Below are 20162 nucleotides of genomic sequence, written 5' to 3'. Positions count from 1 at the left end.
TCAAGCTGGATTTAGAAAAGGCAGAGGAACCAGAGATCAAATTGCCAACATCTTCTGGATCATTGAAAAAGCAAGAGAGTTCCAGGAAAACATCTACTTCTGCTTTATTGACTATGCCAAAGTCTTTGACTGTGTGGATCACAATCAACTGTGGAAAATTCTGAAAGAGATGGGAATACCAGACCACCTGACCTGCCACGTGAGATATCTATACAGGTCAGGAAGCAATAGTTAGAACTGGATATGGAACAACAGACTGGTTCCAAATAGGAAAAGGAGTACATCAAGGCTGTATATTGTCACCCTGCTTATTTAACTTATAGGCAGAGTACATCATGAGAAACGCTGGGCTGGATGAATCACAAGCTGGAATCAAGATTTCCGGGAGAAATATCAATAACTTCAGATATGCAGATGACACCACCCTTATGGCAGAAAGAGAAGAACAACTTAAGAGCCTCTTGGTGAAAGTGAAAGAGGAGAGTGAAAACGTTGGTTTAAAACTAAACATTCAGAAAACAAAGATCATGGCATCTGGTCCCATCACTTCAAGGGAAATAGATGGGGAAACAATGGAAACAGTGAGAGACTTTATTCTGGGGGGCGGGGGGGAGGCTCCCAAATCACTGCAGATGCTGACTGCCGCTATGAAATTAAAAGATGCTTACTCCTTGGAAGGAAAGTTGTGACCAACCTAGACAGCATATTAAAAAGCAGAGACATTAGTCAACAAAGGTCCATCTAGTCAAGGCTATGGTTTCTCCTGTGGTCATGTATGGATGTAAGAGTTGGACTATAAAGTGGGCTGAGCACAGAAGAATTGATGCTTTTAAACTGTGGTGTTGGAGAAGACTGTTGAGAGTCCCTTGGACTACAAGGAGATCCAACCAGTCCATCCTAAGGGAAATCGGTCCTGGGTGTTCATTGGAAGGACTGATGTTAAAGCTGAAACTCCAGTATTTTGGCCACCTGATGCGAAGAGCTGACTCATTTGGAAAGACCCTGATGTTGGGAAAGATTGAAGGCAGGAGGAGAAGGGGACTACAGAAGATGAGATGGTTAGGTGGCATCACTGACTCAATGGACATGAGTTTCGGTAAACTCTGGGAGTTGGTGATGGACAGGGAGGCCTGGCATGCTGCAGTTCATGGGGTCGCAAAGAGTCAGACATGACTGAGTGACTGAACCGAACTGAACTCCTTGGAAGGAAAGTTATGACCAACCTAGACAGCATATTAAAAAGCAGAGACATTACTTTGTCAACAAAGGTCCATCTAATCAAGGCTATGGTTTTTCCAGTAGTCATGTATGGATGTGAGAGTTGGATTTTCAAGAAAGCTGAGCACCGAAGAATTGATGCTTTTGAACTATGGTGTTGGAGAAGACTCTTGAGATCCCTTGGACTGCAAGGAGATCCAACCAGTCCATCCTAAAGGAGATCAATCCTGAATATTCATTAGAAGGACTGATGCTGAAGCTGCAATACTTTCGCCACCTAATGAGAAGAACTGACTCATTTGGAAAGACTCTGATGTTGGAAAAGATTGAAGACAGGAGGAGAAGGGGACAACAGAAGTTGAGATGGTTGGATGGCATCACTGACTCAATGGACATGAGTTTGAGTAAGCTCCAAAATTTGGGGATGGACAGGGAAGCCTGGCGTACTGCAGTCCATGGGATCGCAAAGACTGCGTGACTGAACTGAATTGATAAAAAGGAATATGGGCTTCCCAGGTGGCTCAGTGGTAAAGAACCTGCCTTCCAGTGCAAGAGATGCAGTTTCCAGCCCTAGGTCAAGAAGATCCCCTGTAGAAGCAAATGGCAACCCACCCCAGTATTCTTGCTTGGGAAATCCCACGGACAGAGGAGCCTAGTGATCTATAGTCCATGGAGTTGCAAAAGAGTTGGACATGACATGGTGACTAAACAACAACATAAGAAATAAGGTACAATTAGCCCCCTACATACAAACCTTCAAGCTGTGAACTTTCAGAGATGCAAGCATACATTACTCCTTGGAAGGAAAGTTATGACCAACCTAGATAGCATATTCAAAAGCAGAGATATTACTTTGCCAACAAAGGTCCATCTAGTCAAGGGTATGGTTTTTCCAGTGGTCATGTATGGAGGTGAGAGTTGGACTGTGAAGAAAGCTGAGCACCAAAGAATTGATGCTTTTGAACTGTGGTGTTGGAGAAGACTCTTGAGAGTCCCTTGGACTGCAAGGAGTCCATTCTAAAGGAGATCAGTCCTGGATTTCTTTAGAAGGAATGATGCTGAAGCTGAAACTCCAGTACTTTGGCCACCTCATGCGAAGAGTTGACTCATTGGAAAAGACCCTGATGCTGGGAGGGATTGGGGGCAGGAGGAGAAGGGGATGACAGAGGATGAGATGGCTGGATGGCATCACTGACTCGATGGACATGAGTTTGAGTGAACTCCGGGAGTTGGTGATGGACAGGGAGGCCTAGCGTGCTGCGATACATGGGGTTGCAAAGATTCAGACACGACTGAGTGACTGAACTGAAGTCCCCTACATACAAACCTTCAAGCTGTGAACTTTCAGAGATGCAAGCATGCATCCCATGTCCAATCATATAAGTTGGTTGACATGTCTGGTGTACACTGTCATGTGTGGGCATCCCCTCAAGAGGCTGGGCTTTTGTGTACTTTACTGTACAGAGTGCAGTAGTACAATGTCTTTATTTCAAGCCTAGGATGTCCAGAAGCAAGCAGAAAAGCAGCAGTGGTGTAGCTGGTACTATTGTACTTTCCAAGGTACTATACTCTAAGATTCAAAGCATTTTATTTTTTGTGTTTGTTGGTTTTTAATGTTCCATTTGTGTGAAAAGTATTATAAACCTACAACAGTACAGTACTTTATACAGCCAATTGTGTTGGTCGGGTACCTAGGCTAACTTGTTGGACTTATGAAAAATTGGACTTACAAATGGGCTCTCAGAATGGAACTCATTCACATGTAGGGGACTTACTGTACCAATATCCCTTACAACATGGACACACATTGAAAACGTTATGTAAAGGAACCCAGACACAATAGGACAAATACTGTATGAGTCCATTGATGTGGGATGTCCATTATGGGCAAATTCAAAGAGACAGAAGATAGGCTGGTGGTTGCCAGGGGCTACAGGGAAGAAGAGAATAGGAGAGTGATGGTCAATGGTCGTATCAGCTTTCTTTTGGGGGCAAAATGAAAACATTGTAAAGTTCAATAGTGATGATAGTTACACCATCACTGTGAATATACTATGATTGACTTGCTTTAAAGGAACAAACGGTATGTTGTGTGAGTTCTCTCTCAATTATGCTGCTTTAAAACCTCCTTTGGCAGCTTTCCATTACCTTACGCTATATCCATGTGCACAAGTATTGACATTTTCCTTTAAAGCCACTCAAATTTTTCACTGGATATCTTTCAGAAAAGAAAATTATTACTCTCTTAAATGAAAGGCTAATATCACTTGAGAGAAATAAGAGAACTATTGACAAGCTCCATCTTGCTCCGATTGGTCAATGTTCATACCATCACTGCTACTAAATATTTTGCATTTAAATAAATAAAATCCATGACTAACTTCTAAGATCTGTTTTCTGAAATCTGCTCTCAACTTTTAAAGAAAAGAAAGATGGGGGAGGGGATTAATGTTAGGTGTTAAAGACAAATTAGCATCCACGGGAGAGTTCCTCCTTGATGTGAGCAGGCTAGAAAGGAAGAGGAAAAAGGAGTAACTTTTCCTGTATGGGACTTGATAATTTAATGTGGCCACCGTGATGATGCATGTGATATGCAGATGACACCCCTCTAATGGCAGAAAGTGAAGAGAAAACTAAAGAACCTCTTGATGAGGGTGAAAGAGGAAAGTGAAAAAGCTGGCTTAAAACTCAACCTTCAGAAAACTAAGATCATAGCATCCGGTCCTATCACTTCATGGCAAATAGATAGGGAAAAAGCAGGAGCAGTGACAGATTTTATTTTCTTGGGCTCCAAAGTCACTGTGGACAGTGACTGCAGCCATGAAATTAAAACATGCTTGCTCACTGAAAGGAAAGACGTGACAAACCGAGACAGCATGTTAAAAAGCAGAGGCATCACTTCGCCGACAAAGGTCCATTTAGTCAAAGCTATGGTTTTCCCAGTACTCATGTATGGATGTGAGTGGTGGACATAAAGAAGGCTGGGCACCAAAGAGTTGATGCTTCCGAATTGTGGTGCCAGAGAAGATCCTGAGAATCCCTTGGACTGCAAGAGATCCAACCAGTCTATCCCAAAGGAATCAACCTTGAATATTCACTGGAAGGACTGATGCTGAAGTTCCAATAATTTGGCTACCTGACACAAAGAGCCGACTCATTGGAAAAGACTCCGATGCTAGGAAAGATTGAGTGAAGGAGGAGAAGGGGGCGCCAGAGGATGAGATGCTTAGATAGCATCACTGACTCAATGGACATGAATCTGAGCAAACTCTGGGAGACAGTGGTGGACAGAGGGGCCTGGCTGCAGTCCATAGGGGTGTAAACAGTTGGACGTGATTTAGTGAGTGAACAATAATGACAACAATGTGATGTCTACCTGAAAGACATACCAACTCTTGGAAACACTGACCTTGATGAGAAAGGCTCACGTCTAGTCCTAAATACACTTAAACTCCTTGGGAGTCACAACAGTATCTCATTCATCCCTGGATCCCCCTGTGCCTAGAACCCTTTAGGAGACACACTTTGCACTAAACATACTCTAGCACTTGCTGTCAGTTCTCCCAGGGGCCTGCTAGGGCAGCAGTCCTCAACCTTTTTGGCACAAGGGACCAGTTTCATGGAAGATGCTTTTTCCATGGAGCAGGGAGAGAGAGATGGTTTCAGGATGATTCAAGCACATTACATTTGTTGTGCACTTCTATTATTATTACATCAGCTCTGCCTCAGATCATCAGGCATTAGATCCCAGCGGTTGGGGACCCCTGGTCTGTGGTTTGTATTACTTTAAAGGCTGTAGTTTCAGACTTATGGTTACCAAAGGGGAAAGCAAGGGCAGGGGGAGAGAGAAATTAGGAATCTGTGTTTAACACATACACACTACTGTATAAAAAAAGGTAAACAACAAGGGCCTACGGAATAGCACAGAGGACTCTATTCAATACCTCGCAACAGAATATAGTGGAAATGAACCTAAAAGAGCATATATATGTGTATGTTTGTGTGTACAACTGAATCACTTTGTTGTACACTTGAAACTAACAACACTGTAAATTAATTATACTTTGATAAAAAGATCTTGGGAAAAGATAAAGGCAGGCTATGGTTTCTCTCTCAATAAGGGTTGAGTTTGCCATCAACAAACTCTTTCCATACAGAAGTTAGACATCTTCTGTCAGGAATATGCAACAGACCCCTGGCGCAGGGTTGCCTGTGATCCTGGATAAGTCCAAAGTCTCTTCCAAGTCTAAGAAGAATGAACACACAGGAATCCACCCATGTCCGCTTCCTGCAGCAGGAAGCTGTGCTGAGTGCTGTAGTCTTGGTGGTCTCCCTCAAACTCAGTTGTCCCATCTATTAAATGGGGACACCATGCCTACCTTTCAGGGCTATTTTAAGGATTAACTATATTATTGAATGGTGTAGTGGTAAAGAATCCATCTGCCAATGCAGGAGATACATGTTCGATCCCTGGGTCAGGAAGATTCCCTGGAGAAGGAAAAGGCAACCCACTCCAGTATTCTTGTCTGGAAAATGGATAGAGGAGTCTGGTGGGCTACAGTCCATGGGGTCCCAAAGAGTCAGGCACGACCAAGCACACACATATACATATAATTGGAAGGTGGACAATTCAGGGAAAGGGGGACAACAGAAGGCTCTGAACTGTGGCCAAGCCAGTTTTCAAGCATCGCCCTTGTCTTGAAGAAGGGAAGAGCAGAAAAAGCCAACCCCATAGCCTAGTCTCCTCAGAGTGGTTCTTTGAGGTAGAGGTGAGCTAAGGTTTTGGCTCCATATTCACTTCTCTTAGCAAGCACTACATCTCATCAGTTTGCTCAAAAGTGGAAACTTTGCCCTCTCTTCCACCTCCAGCCATGATGGGATAACTGGGACCCAAATAAACGACTGTGTAAATGACTATAACACTGGCAAAATATACGAAATAACCGGGCCCAGAGTTTGTGCAACTGACTGCAGAACTGTAATCCCCCAGACACAGGGGACAAGGGAGTACCAAGATTTCTGCCTGAGATCCCCTCTGGACACAGCAAAGGAAGGCAGAGTCCAAACAAAGCGAGGAAGCGAGAGATTGGAGATTGGAGGGGCTGAACTGCTTAGAATCTGTGGGGGATGGTCCTGGAGAGAAGTGAGCTGGTCAGAGAAGGGGCTACAGAGAATGGCATCAGGTCCCTTTGAGTATTTGGCTGAGCATGAGGCTGTGAGTGCAAAGGTCAATCTTTTGTGACATTGGCTATGTACACCTGCTGTGGAAAGAATGACCCAGGAAAGAAAACACTAGAGAGTTGTGAGTTGAGTAAACATCAGAGCTCACAGGTCTGGGAAGCATTCCACGTCAACCATCCAGTGTGGAGAGGCCCAGCTGAACCCATGGAACTTTCAGGAGAGACCCCAGGGAGTTGCACTTAGGAGTAGGACTAAGCTAGCCTTAGAGTAAAGGCTACTCCAGGTGCACACCAACAAATTTTTAAAGGAACAAGCTAATTGATAAATAAGTAACTGCCTGCTGAAATAACATTCGATTATTGCCACAGAACCCTGACACTCAGGAACCAAGAATCTATACAACAAGACATACACTGCATATGACTAAGCAGGAAAAGGTAACCACAATCCAGAGGCTCAGTCAGTATGAACACATCCAGAAATGAGATTTGTTATGCTGTACAGCTGAAGCTAACAGCACTGTAAATTAACTTTGCTTAAATTTGTAAATAGTTAAAAAAAGAAATGCAAATTTTTTTTTTTAAGTTGGAAATTTTAAACCCAAAACTACAAAAGTGGAGATGTTCACTGGAAGGAAATCAAAGAAGTAGACACATTGCATAGAAAAAGAGAAAGACTAGAGAACTTGAAAACAGAGCAATAGAAATTATCTAGACTGAAGCAGAGGAGAGGAAAAAAGGAGGGAAACAGAGCCTTAGAAACCTGTGGGAGAAAAATCAAGGAACCTAATATGTGTGACTGGGGTATCAGAGGAGAAGAAACATTGGGGCAGGGCTCCGGCTTTTATAGTGGAGCTTAGATTGAAGGCACGGCTTCCCTGGTGGCTCTGCCTGCAGGACAGGAGAGACCTGGGTTCAATCCCTGGGCTGGGAAGATCCTCTGGAGGGAGAAATGGTGATTCATTCCAGTATTGTTGCCTGGAGAATCCCATAGACAGAGGAGCCTGGCTATAGTCCACGGGGTCACAAAGAGTCAGACATGATTGAGAGACTAACGTTTTCACTTTCACAGCTTCTAAAGGAGAAATGTGTGAACCAATGACTCAGATCTCTATCTTAGAAAGTTAGAAAAAGAAGAGCAATTTAAACCCAGAACTGGCAGAAGGAAGGAAACAATACAGAAGGAGAATTCAATGAAAGAGAAAACATATAATGTTTTAGACAAAAATCAATAAAAAATAAAGTTGAGGAGGTATCTCATTGTGGTTTTGGTTTAGTTTCCCTGATGATTAGTGATGTTGTGTATCTTTTTGTAAGTTACAAGGATGTAAATGCACAGCCCAGGGAATAGAGTCAATCTTTTATAATCACTCTGGAGCATAATCTGTAAAAATATCGAATTTCTATTTGTACCCCTGAAACTAATACTGTAGGTCAACTATACTTACAAAAACTAAAACAAACAAATGAAAAAAAACTGAATCTTGGAAAAGGTTGATAAAATTGATATGCCACTAGGCTATACTGATTGAGATATTAATATGAAGAGAGGCTTCTCTAGTATCTAGTGGTTAAGAATCTACCTTACAATGCAGAAGACACCGGTTCGATCCCTAGACCAGGAAAATCCCACATGCCGTGGGGCAGCTAAGCTCCTGTGCCGCAACTACTGAGCCCGTGTACTGCAACTATTGAAGAAGCCTGTGCCCCTTGAGCCTGTGCTCAGCAACAAGAGAAGACACCTCAATGAGAAGCCTGCACAACAAAGCCAAAAATAAATAAGTTTTAAAAACACACACATGAAGGCTAACCAATATGCTTGTGAATAACCAGCAGATCACTGAAGAAATAAAAAAGGAAATCAAAATATGACTAGAGACAAATGACAAGAAAAAACACGACAACTGAGATCCTATGGGACACACTAACAGCAGTGCTAAGAGGGAAATTTACAGCAATACAAGCCCACTTCAAAACACGAGAGAGACATCAAATAAACAACCTAACCTCACACCTAAAGCAACTAGCAAAAGAAGGACAACCCCCACCACACCAAAGTTAGTAGAAGGAGAGAAACCATAAAGATTCGAGCAGAAATTGATGAAAAAGAAATGAAAGAGATAATAGCAAATCAATAAAACTAAAAACTGGTTCTTTGAGAAGGTAAACAAAACTGACAAATTGTTAGCAAGACTCATCTAGCAAAAAAGGGAGAAGACTAAAATTAATAAAATTAGAAATGAAAAAGGAGACGTTACAACAGACAGCACAAATACAAACGATCATAAGACTACTATGAGCAACTATATGTCCATAATATGGACAACTTGGAAGCAATGGAAACATTCTTAGAGAAGTATAACCTTCCAAAACTGAACAAGGAAGAAATAGAAAATCTGAACAGACCAATCACAAGCACAGAAATCAAAGCTGTAATAAAAAGTCTTCCAACAAACAAAAGCCAAACAACTTCACAGGTGAATTCTACCAAACGTTCAGAGAAGAGCTAACACCTATCTGGCTCAAATTTTTCAGAAAATTGCAGAGGAAGGAAAACTCCCAAACTCATTCTACGAGGCCACCATTACCCTGATACCAAAACCAGACAAAGATGCCACACACACAAAAAAAGACAATTACAGGCCCATATCACTGATGAACATAGATGCAAATATTATCAACAGAATTCCAGCAAACAGAATCCAACAACACACTGAAAAGATCATACATCATGATCAAGTAGGCTTTATCCTAAGGGTGCAAAGATTCTTCAACATATGCAAATTAATCAATATACACAACAATGTGATACACCATATTAACAAATTGAAAAATAAAAACCATATAATCATCTTAATGGATGCAGAGAAAGCCTCTGACAAAATTCAATACCCATTTATGATAAAACTCTCAAGAAAGCAGGCACAGAAGGAATATAATACAGGCCATATATGACAAACCCACAGCAAATATTATCTTCAATGGTGAAAAACAAAGCATTTCCTGTAAAATGAGGAACAAGACAAAGGTGCCCACTCTCACCACTATTATTCAACATAGTTTTAAAAGTCCTAATCACAGAAATCTTAGAAGAGAAAGATATAAAAGGAATCCAAATTAGAAAAGAAGTAAAACTCCCACTGTTTGCAGATGACATGATTCTCTACATAGAAAACCCTAAACATGTCACCAGAAAATTACTAGAGCTAATCAATGAATATAATAAAGTTGCAGGATATAAAATTAATACACAGAAATACCTTGCATCCCTATATACTAACAATGAAAAAAATCAGAAAGAAAAATTAAGGAAACAATCCCACTCACCATTGCAACAAAAAGAATAAAATACTTAGGAATAAATTTACCTAAAGAGACAGAAGACCCATATGCCAAAAACTAGAAGACACTGATTAAACAAACCGAAGACGACACAAACACATGGAGAGATAAACCATGTTCTTGGATTGGAACAGCCAATATAGTGAAAACGACTATACCGCCCAAAGCAATCTATAGATTCAGTGCAATCCCTATCAAACTACCAATGTTATTTTTCACAGAACTAAAACAAATAATTTCACAATTTATATGGAAACACAAAAGACCCCAAAGAATGAAAGCAATCTTGAGAAAGAAGAATGGAGCTGGAGGAATCAACCTTCAGACTATGCTACAAAGTTACAGTCATCAAGACAGTATGGTACTGGCACAAAAACAGAAAACATAGACCAATGGAACAAGATAGAAAGCCAAGAGATAAATTCATGAACCTTTGACAAGGGAGGCAAAAACATACAAGGAGAAAAGACAGTCTCTTTAACAAGTGGTACTGGGAAAACTAGTCAACTATATGTAAAAGGATGAAACTAGAACACTTTTTAATACAACACACAAAAATAAACTGAAAATGGATTAAAGACCTAAATGTAAGACCAGAAACTATAAAACTCTTAGAGGAAAACATAGGCAGAATACTCTGATATAAATCACAGCAAGATCCTCTGTGACCCACCTCCTAGAGTAATGAAAATAAAAACAAACAGGACCTAATTAAACTTAAAAGCGTTTGCACAATGAAAAAAAACTATAAGCAAGGTGAAAAGACAACCCTCAAATGGGAGAAAATAATAGCAAATGAAAGAACAAAGAAATAATCTCCAAAATATACAAGCAGCTCATGCAACTCAATACCAAAAAAGCAAGCAACCCAATCAAAACGTGGGCAGAAGACCTTAATAGACATTTATCCAAGGAAGATATACAGATGGCTAATAGACACATGAAAAGATGTTCAACATTGCTCATTATTAGAGAAATGCAAATCAAAACTACAGTAACGTATCATGTCATGTCAGTCAGAATGGCCATCATCAGAAAGCCTGCAAACAATAAATGGTGGATAGTGGGTGAATAAAAGGGGACACTCTTGTCCTGTTGGTGGGAATGTAAACTTGATATAGCCACTGTGGAGAACAGTATGGATATTCCTTAAAACAAACAAACAAACAAAAACCTGGGAATAAAACTACCATCTGGCCCAGCAATCCCACTACTGGGCATACACCCTGAGGAAACCACAACCAGAAGAGACACATGTACCCCAGTGCTCACTGCAGCACTGTTTCGGTAGGAAGGACGCGGAAGGGACCTAGATGTCCATCGACAGACAAATGAAGAAGGGGGTTGTGGTCTATAAACACAATGGAATATTATTCAGCTTTCTGAAGGAGACCAACCCTGGGATTTCTTTGGAAGGAAGGATGCTAAAGCTGAAGCTCCAGTACTTTGGCCACCTCATGCGAAGAGTTGACTCATTGGAAAAGACTCTGATGCTGGGTGGGATTGGGGGCAGGAGGAGAAGGGGACGACCAAGGATGAGATGGCTGGATGGCATCACTGACTCGATGGACATGAGTCTGAGTGAACTCCGGGAGATGGTGATGAACAGGGAGGCCTGGTGTGCTGCGATTCATGGGGTCGCAAAGAGTCGGACACGACTGAGCAACTGAACTGAACTGAATATGAAGGAACCCATTTGAGTCAGTTCTACTGAGGCGGATGAACCTAGAGCCTATTATACAGAGTGAAGTCAGAAAGAAGACAGCTATCGTATATTAACACATGTTTATGGACTCTGCAAAATCCTACCTGCAGGCAGCAAAAGAGACACAGCATAAAGAAGAAACTTTTGGACACAGCAGGGGAAGGAGAAGACGGTATGGTTTGAAGAATAGCATTGAAACATATACATTACCATATGCAAAATACCCAGTGGGAGTTTGCTGTATGACGCAGGGAACCCAAAGCTTTGCTCTGTGACAACCTAGAGGGGTGGGATGGAGAGAGATGGGGAGAGAGATGGGTTCAAGAGGGACGGGACATAAGTATACTTGTGGCCAATTCGTATTGATGTATGTCAGAAACCATCACAATATTATAAAGGCATTATCCTCTGATTAAAAAAATTTTTAAGTAAATTAAAAAAGATATAAAGGGAATAAAACTAACTATCAACATTAGGAACAAAACAAAGTACATTGCAATAATCTGATAGACATTAAAATAGTGAGAGAATTTTATGTGCAATCATTTCAATAAATTTGACAACTTAAATTAAAAAAAAAAAACATTCAATTCTCTGAATGAAGTGAATTACCAAAACTGACGGAAGAAATAGAAAATCAAAATAGTTTTACTTAAATATTCAGATTCATAATTAAAAAGCACGCCACAAAGAAAACTCCAGTCCTAGAGGGCTTCACTGGTGAATGTTAGCAAACTTTTAAGGACTTTTGTCAAGCTGGGTGAATGCTAAGGAGATCTCTGTCTCTCATAAATCTATGTCCTGAACAAAATACTGAAAAGTCAAAGCCAACAACCAGATGAAGTTTGATTCTAGAATGCAGTGCTGGTTTAACACTTGAAGAATCAATGCAATTTGCCACATTAAGAAGTTAAAAGGGAAAAACCATACAATCATCTCAATAGAGGCAGAAAAAGCTTTTGGGGAAAAGCCCAGGTGCATTCATGACAAAAACTCCCAGAAAACCAGATCAAGTGTATCTACAAAATATCTACAGCTAACATTGTACCTAGTGACAAACAGCTTTGCTCAAAGATTGGAATTTCTATTGAACATCTTACAGAAAGTCCTAAACATGACAATAAAAGAAAAATTGAAAGACATAGACATTAGAAAGGAAGAGCCAAAAGTATCCTTATTTACACATTGCATAACTGTATACGTAGAAAATCCTAAAGAATCTATCAAACAAAACAAGAACCCACCAGAACCAATAAGCAAACTCAGCAATACTGTAGGATATGAAGAGAACATTAAAAAAAGTCATTCTATTATATCAGTAATGAACAACTGAAAGTGAAATTTTAAAATACCATTTAAAACAACATCAATAAACATTAAATACATAAGATTGAATTTCAACAAATATATAAAATCACTAAAACTTACAAAACATCACTTAGAGAAACTAATCTAAACACATGAAGAGATATATTATGTTCATGGACTGGAAAGTTAAGTGTTAAGGTGTCAATTCTTTTCAAATTCACCTACAGATTTAACACAACCTCAATAAAAATTTCAGTGGGCTATTGTTTGCTAGAAATTGACATAGTGAACATACGATTTGTATGGGAATGCAAATGTTTTCCAAAAACAGTTTTGGAAAAGAAGTATGGCTTTAAAAAACAGACAAATAGAACAATGGAGCAGAACAGATAAAGTCTTGAAATAGATTCACTTCTATGAAATCAATCCCATTTCTTTAAAAGGTACCAAAACAATTTAATGGAAAAATGAAAATCTTTTCAACAAATGATGCTGGAACAACTAGATATCCATACAGAAAAACAAAAACCTTTGACCCATCAGTCATTTCACAGACAAAACTTAGAATGAGAGGGATCAAAATTCTAATGTTATTGCTGCAACTGTAAAGATTCTAGAAAACATAGAAATATCTCTTAGTGATCTTGGGATAAAGATTTCTTAGACAAGGCACAGAAATTATCATAAAAGTTTTTAAAATGTTAAAATACTTCATTAAAAAATTATGTAAAACGGATATCACTAAGAAAATTAAAAGCCACTGATTAGGAGAAAAATAAATATGTACAGCTGACAAAGGATTTGTACCTAGAATACAGAAATGAATTTTATATCTCAATGACAAAGTGACAACAAAATAAAAATGAACCTTCCTTTATGAAGGAAGATATAGGAATGTCCAATAAGCACACAAAAAGAGCACTCAATTTCATTAGTTGCAAGGAAATGCAATTTGAAATCAATGAGAGATCACTACACACCATCGTAATGGCTAAAATTGAAAACTGTCAACCTCATGTTGTCAAGAATGTAAAGCCAATTAACTTCTATACACAGTGGAGATGTGTAAAATGGTACAACCAGAATGACTGTTTCTTATGATGTTAGCCTTCTCTATGATCCAGAGATTCCACTCACAAAATAAATGAAAAAATATATATATATATATATTTTAAAAAGCCTTGTATAGGAATGGTGACAGCAGCTTTGTTCACTGTAGCCAAAACCAAAGAATTACCCAAATGCTCGACAACAGGTGAATACATAAATGATGCTGTGTTCGTACAGTGGAACAACGTCTAACAAGAAAAGAATTCATGCATGCATGCAGAGTCACTTATTGTGTCTGACTCTTTGTGACCCGATGGACAGTAGCCTGCCACGCTCCTCTGTCCATGCGATTTTCCAGGCAATCCTGGAGTGGGTGGCCATGCCCTCCTCCAGGGGGTCTTCCCAACCCAGGGATCAAACCCGCATCTCTTACGACTCCAGGATTGGCAGGCAAGTTCTTTATCACTAGCACCACCTGGGAAGCCCAAGAAAAGAATGAACTGCTGATAAATCTCACACCATGGAAGGACCCGAAAACAGGCTGCACGAAAAAGGCTGAACACAGAACAGGACACACTGTACGATCCTGCTACATGAAGTCCTAGGGGAGACAAACCAGTCCACGGCAAAAGAAGTGGGGACAACATAGCCACTCAGCGGGGGCGGGGGTGGCCGGAAAGGATGTGAGCCATCTTTCTGGGGATGAAAACATTCTGTGTCTTGGTAAGCATGTCGGTTACACAGATGTGTGAACCTGTCATTGAACTCTATACATTTAAGATCTGTGCATTTTTCTATAAAAGGATCTGTTTTTAAAAAGTGTTAAAAATTGGAACAACCACTGCTGCCAGTCCTGAAGTTTTTAGTTTTCTTGAGCTGAAGTTCCTGTGCAGAGAAAGCCATATTCTAGATTGCTCCTTTCCATCACCATCATAGACGCCTCCATTTATTGAGCATCTACTATGTACTGGGCACTCTTCTAACTGCTTTACATAGATTAGCTACCCAACATTCCCAAATGGTCTTCATGATATTTGTCATTTTGACCTTACAGATGGGAAAGCTGACCAACACATTCCCACTGGCAGCCTCAGCTGGGAGACCTTTACAGTTGGATTTCAGTTAACGACAGGGGCAATACCATGTCCTGAGGGGATATGGCTTTGCCACTGGCCAGGTGACATCACACTTTGCATTTAACGACATCAAGTTCACGAGTGAAGATTGTAAAGATCTCAGAAACAAAGCTCATCAAGACAAGACTGAAATACAGGTTTTCTGGAGCACACAAGAGCAAAGGGACTATTTAGGACACTGAGGCTGGTGAGGAAGGGTACTTCTGCCTGGGGACCCCCCGAGGGGCCGTGTTTGGGTCATGCCAGGTCCTCCCATGCAGTCTTCCAGCCTTTTGCATCCCTCATGCAACCTCACCAAACCCATGAGGGACAAACCCAACAGGGCAGGCTGTCATAGGAGCAATTTAGGGCCACCCCAAAGTCCCATGAAGTCACTGTGTGAATTTACCATTTCCCTGGGGAAGCAGCTGAGTTATAAATGGAGTCCTTTATTTTTAATATTGACTTATTTTTCCATGTTGGGCCTTAGTTGCAGAAGGCAGAATCTTCGTTTTATCATGTGAGATCACGTTTTATCTAGGGCAAGGACTCTAGCTGTGGCACATGGGCCTCAGTAATTGTGGTGCATGGGCTTGGTGGCCCCCCACATGTGGGATCTTTGTACCCCAACCAGGGAGAGAACCCAAGGCCTCTGCATTGGAATGTGGAGTCTTAACCACTGGACCACCAGGAAATCCCTGGAGTTCATTTTCAAGCACATCAGTATCTGTGTGTCCATTGCTACATGTGGCCAAAAAGGAAGAACCATAGTGCTTTAGGGTCCCTGCTTCCTTTCTAGGTTTCTGTTGGGCATTGGGGGAAAAGGTGCCCCTCAATACGCCAAATGCATTGAGAGCTTTGGTTGCCCGGAACATGTGTTTGTGCAAATGAGAAAGCCATGTGTCTCCCCGGGCAGAGGCAGCTCCATGCTCGTGTGCTCAAACTTGGCAAGTGGGTAATGGGTTGGGTTTTGTCTCCCACTTGCCCCATCATGGGACATCCCATGGGATTACATACGACCTGCCCAGTTACACCCAGCAGCCCTTACAGAGGACTAGGTTCTCCATCCAAGAGGAGAACCCCAAACAGTTGCTGTTTCCTACCCCATTTACCCACAGAGCTCCGCTATGGTAAGAGGACCTCTTTGTAACCACACCTCAAACAAGAGCCCTGCTTAGACAATAAAGGAGCCACCTTTGACTGAGGTCTGTGTGCATAATTACAAGTGCCACTGCACGGGTCTCCTGATATCACAAAACCTCATCCCTTCACAATGAGAAGAATCAAGGCAAAGTCAAACCCACAGAAATGGGCTGGCCCATGTTTTGTTGCGTCTCTCATCCTGGATTTCTTCACTCAGGCCCCTCTGTCTTCTACGCTCACTCCCTCAAAAGATCCCAACTTGATCCTGTTCACCTTCTCTGGTTTAAGTAAAAGTTATTGGGTATCTTTTTAAAATTAATTTAAAAACCACTCTGTATGGTGAGAAATGAGACTCAGAGAGGAAGAGTATGTCCATAGCCACACAGCTAGTACAGTCAGAGCCAAAGTTAGACCCAGGGCTGCCAACTCCAAATTCAGTGCTCTTTCTGTGTGTCCATCTCACTTGGGGTCCAAGCCAGGAAGGCACCGCACAAATATCAATATTCATGACACTTAAGAGGGTGGTATTGATGCCTCCTTAGACGTAAATACACCTCTGTGCATGCATGCATTCCTGCTCAGTCATGTCTGCCTCTATGTGACCCTCCCAGGCTCTTCTGTCCATGAGACTCTCCAGGCAAGAATACTAGAGTGGGTTGCCATTTCTTCCTCCAGGGATCTTCCCAACCCAGGGATCAAACCCGTGTGTTCTGCATTGGCAGGTGGGTTCTTTACCAGCTGATCCACCAGGGAAGCCCTAAATATGCCTCTAATGAGTCCAAATTAACATCATGATGAGCCATCATTTTATGCATGCCAGGCTGGCAAAAATTAAAGTAACAAGTGGCAGGCGGAAAAATGGTTCCAGAGATGTGCTTGTCCCAATCTCTGGAACATATGAGTCTGTTCTGCTATGTGGCAAGGGTGAGTTTAGGGTGCAGATGGAGGAAAGGATGCCCGTCAGTTGATCCAAGATGGGGAGATTAGCTGGGTAGGTCCAGCATCCATCAGACAGGAAGATGGAGACAGAGAAGGGGAGGGAGATGTGAGTAATCCGCTGTTACTGGCTTTGTGGGAAGGCACCACAAGCCAAGGAATGTGGGTAGTCTCTGGCGGCAGAAAAGACCTAGGAAATGGATTCTCCCCAGGGAGTCTCTGGAAAGAATGTGGCCCTGCCGACACCTTGATTTCTAGCCCAGTGAGATCCATTGCAGACTTCTGAACCACAGCACTGTAGGATGATTCATCTGTGTCATTAAGCCTCTAAGGAAGTAATCATTTGTTACGCCAGCAACAGGATGCCAAACAGCCAGCAGCTCTCCTGCACGCAGTAGTGCTGGGCACTGTGGGAACACAAGATCTCCAAACCCAGCCTTGGGAGAGAGGGAAAGTGTAGAACTGAGGAGACTTTCTAGGAGAGGCAGTATCTAGAGTTATGTGATCCTGCAGTCCCACTCTGGGGCATATATCCAGAGAAAACTACAACTCCAAAAGGTATCGTGTTCTTAGCAGCACTATTCACAGTAGCCAAAACAGGGAAAAAACCTAGATGGCCCCTGACAGATGAATGGATAAAGAAGATGGGGTGCATATAGGCAATGGAATAATACTCAGCCATAAAAAGTGAAATACCATTTGTAGCAACATGGGTGCAACTAGAGATCATAGTAAGTGAAGCAAGTCAGAGAGAGAAAGATAACTATCATATGATGTCACTTATATGTGGAATCATATCACTTATATGTGGCATCAGTGATTCAATGGACATGAACCTGGGCAAACGCTGGGAGTGGGTGAGGGACAGAGAAGCCTGGTGTGCTGCAGTCCATGGAGTCGCAAAGAATCAGACATAATGTGGCCACTGAACAACATCTGGGGAAGCTAAAATATGGCACAATGAACCCACACAAAACAGAAACACACACACAGACACAGAGAACATACTTGTGGTTGCCAAGAAGGAAGGAGGGCGATCGAGGGATTGACTGGGAGTTTGGAGTTGATAGATGCAACTATTGCATTTCAAATGGATAAACAACAAAGTCCTGCTGTGTAGCACAGGGAACTATCTTCAACATCCGGTGACAAACCATAAAGGAAAAGAATAGTAAAAACCATGTATATATGTATGTAACCGAGTCACTTTGCTATACAGCAGAGACTGGTGCATTGTAAATCAACCATACTTCACTTTTTTAAAAATTGAAGGAAAAAAAAAAAACCTTAAGGTTCAAGTCACAGAAGGAAGGTGCTGTGGTTTCCACAGAGACCTCCACAGAAAGGCGAGCTAGAAAGGGGTGCCTGGGGGAATGACAAGGAGTTGGTTCTCTGCACGGGAGGATGGAGCAGGCATTGAATGTGATCGTGGGTGGTGGCCACTATTAAGGGTCGTGGACTTCAGGGGATTCTAGTTGGGGCATCAAATTTGCCTTTTGCAAAGCCCACCCTGGCTGTGGAGAGTGGATGGGAGGGTGGACTGGAAGGAGGTTGACCACATGAGAGGTCACTGCAGCATCCAAGCTGAAGGCAATGGCGGCTTGGACCAGACACTGGGCCAAATGCCCGTGGTCATGGCAGCAGACTTGCCTGGACCTGGGGATGGCGGGGAGGAGCTACCCGGGTGGCTTGTTTGAGGTTCCTGGCACGTCCCTGCCACGTTCTTTTCACCTCATCCTCTCTTGAGTCTCCAAAATCTGGCCTGTGCTCCTTGAAACCACCGCCAGCTCCCTCCTGTCCCTGGAGGGATGTTTGTCACGGAACAGGGGTTGTCATTTACCATCTGCTAAGAGAGCCCCCAGCGGAGGATGAGGCGTGTTAATTAGGAAGGGGCAGAGGAGAGGGAAAGACAACGACTGCCATCTGCTCTGAGGCTTTGGAGGAAGGGGCGGGACCAGGATGGGGAGATGGAACTGGTGACCCCAATTTAGTTAAAACTGCAGCGGTCTCGAGGTCTGAACTAGAGGGACCCAGATGTCCTTGGCAGTGCCCTTAGCAGACAGATGGAGTTTCTGCAGTTCCTGCCTCGAAAGTGGCTCTGGGCCTTCTCAGACAGAGTGGAGTCAGCAGGTGGAGGTCTGGCTACACAGGGGGTCCAGGTGGGGTACCTGGGCAGGAACCATGACCATGGTGGGGGGGATGATGGGTCTGTTGGCTAAAAAAGATGGGGTGCACAGGGAAGAGGAGGAAGGAAGGGAGGGAGGGAAGCTGGCTGCAGGACAAAGAGATTCATTCTGAAAAGGATAGATACCATTTTCCAGGCAAAGTTGGGTAAGAGGTTCTTGCACAGCCCAAATACTGTGTAAGTGAAGAATTAAAAAAAAATCCATTTAGTCTTTACAATGATCACACAGAGAAAAGGCATGAGTCCCATAACATGGTCATCTGATAGATGGGCAAACTGAGGCCCAGACAAATTAAAAAGTCAGTGCTCGTCAGTGTGCAAGACTGCAGTTCTGGCCTGCAGCTTGCATGGGCTATGTTTATCCACACAAAGGGACTGTAAGCTTAAGAGCAGGGCCCTGTGTGCTGGTCCTGTGAACCTCTCCCCAAACACTGAGCCACAGCAACTGGCTAACTTGGTCCACTGACTGACCCTTGGTTAGCTCTGATGACGCAAGCTGATAAAAACGTCAATCCTAGCTCAGCAAGAAATTGTTGCTCTAAACCACGGATAGGCAAACATTTCCTTACAAGGCCAGTTAGTATTTTGGGCATTGCAGGATGTTAGGCCTTCAAGGACTCAACTTGGAGGCCTGGGCATAGCTGTGTTCAAATCAAACTCTATAAAATGGGGGACTGGCTGGATGTGACCCACAGGCCAAAGTTTGCAGAACCCCACGCACCCTCCATAGGGGATCCCCTAGTGGCTCAGTGGTGAAGAATCTGCCGGCCAGTGCAAGAGATGTAGGTTCAATCCCTGGTCTAGGAAGATGCCCTGGAGAAGAAAATGGCAACCCAATCCAGTATTCTTGCCTGGCAAATCCCATGGACAGAGGAGCCTGGGGGTGGTGGGGGGGCGGGAGGCTACAGTCGTGGGGTCACAAAAGAGGCAGACATGATTTAGCGACTAATATTCCATAAGCTATTTACTGAAAAGCCAGC

Source organism: Capricornis sumatraensis, chromosome 3 (assembly GCF_032405125.1).
Source record: "Capricornis sumatraensis isolate serow.1 chromosome 3, serow.2, whole genome shotgun sequence".
NCBI classification, from domain to species: Eukaryota; Metazoa; Chordata; class Mammalia; order Artiodactyla; family Bovidae; genus Capricornis; species Capricornis sumatraensis.
Note: the sequence above shows the minus strand (reverse complement) of the source record.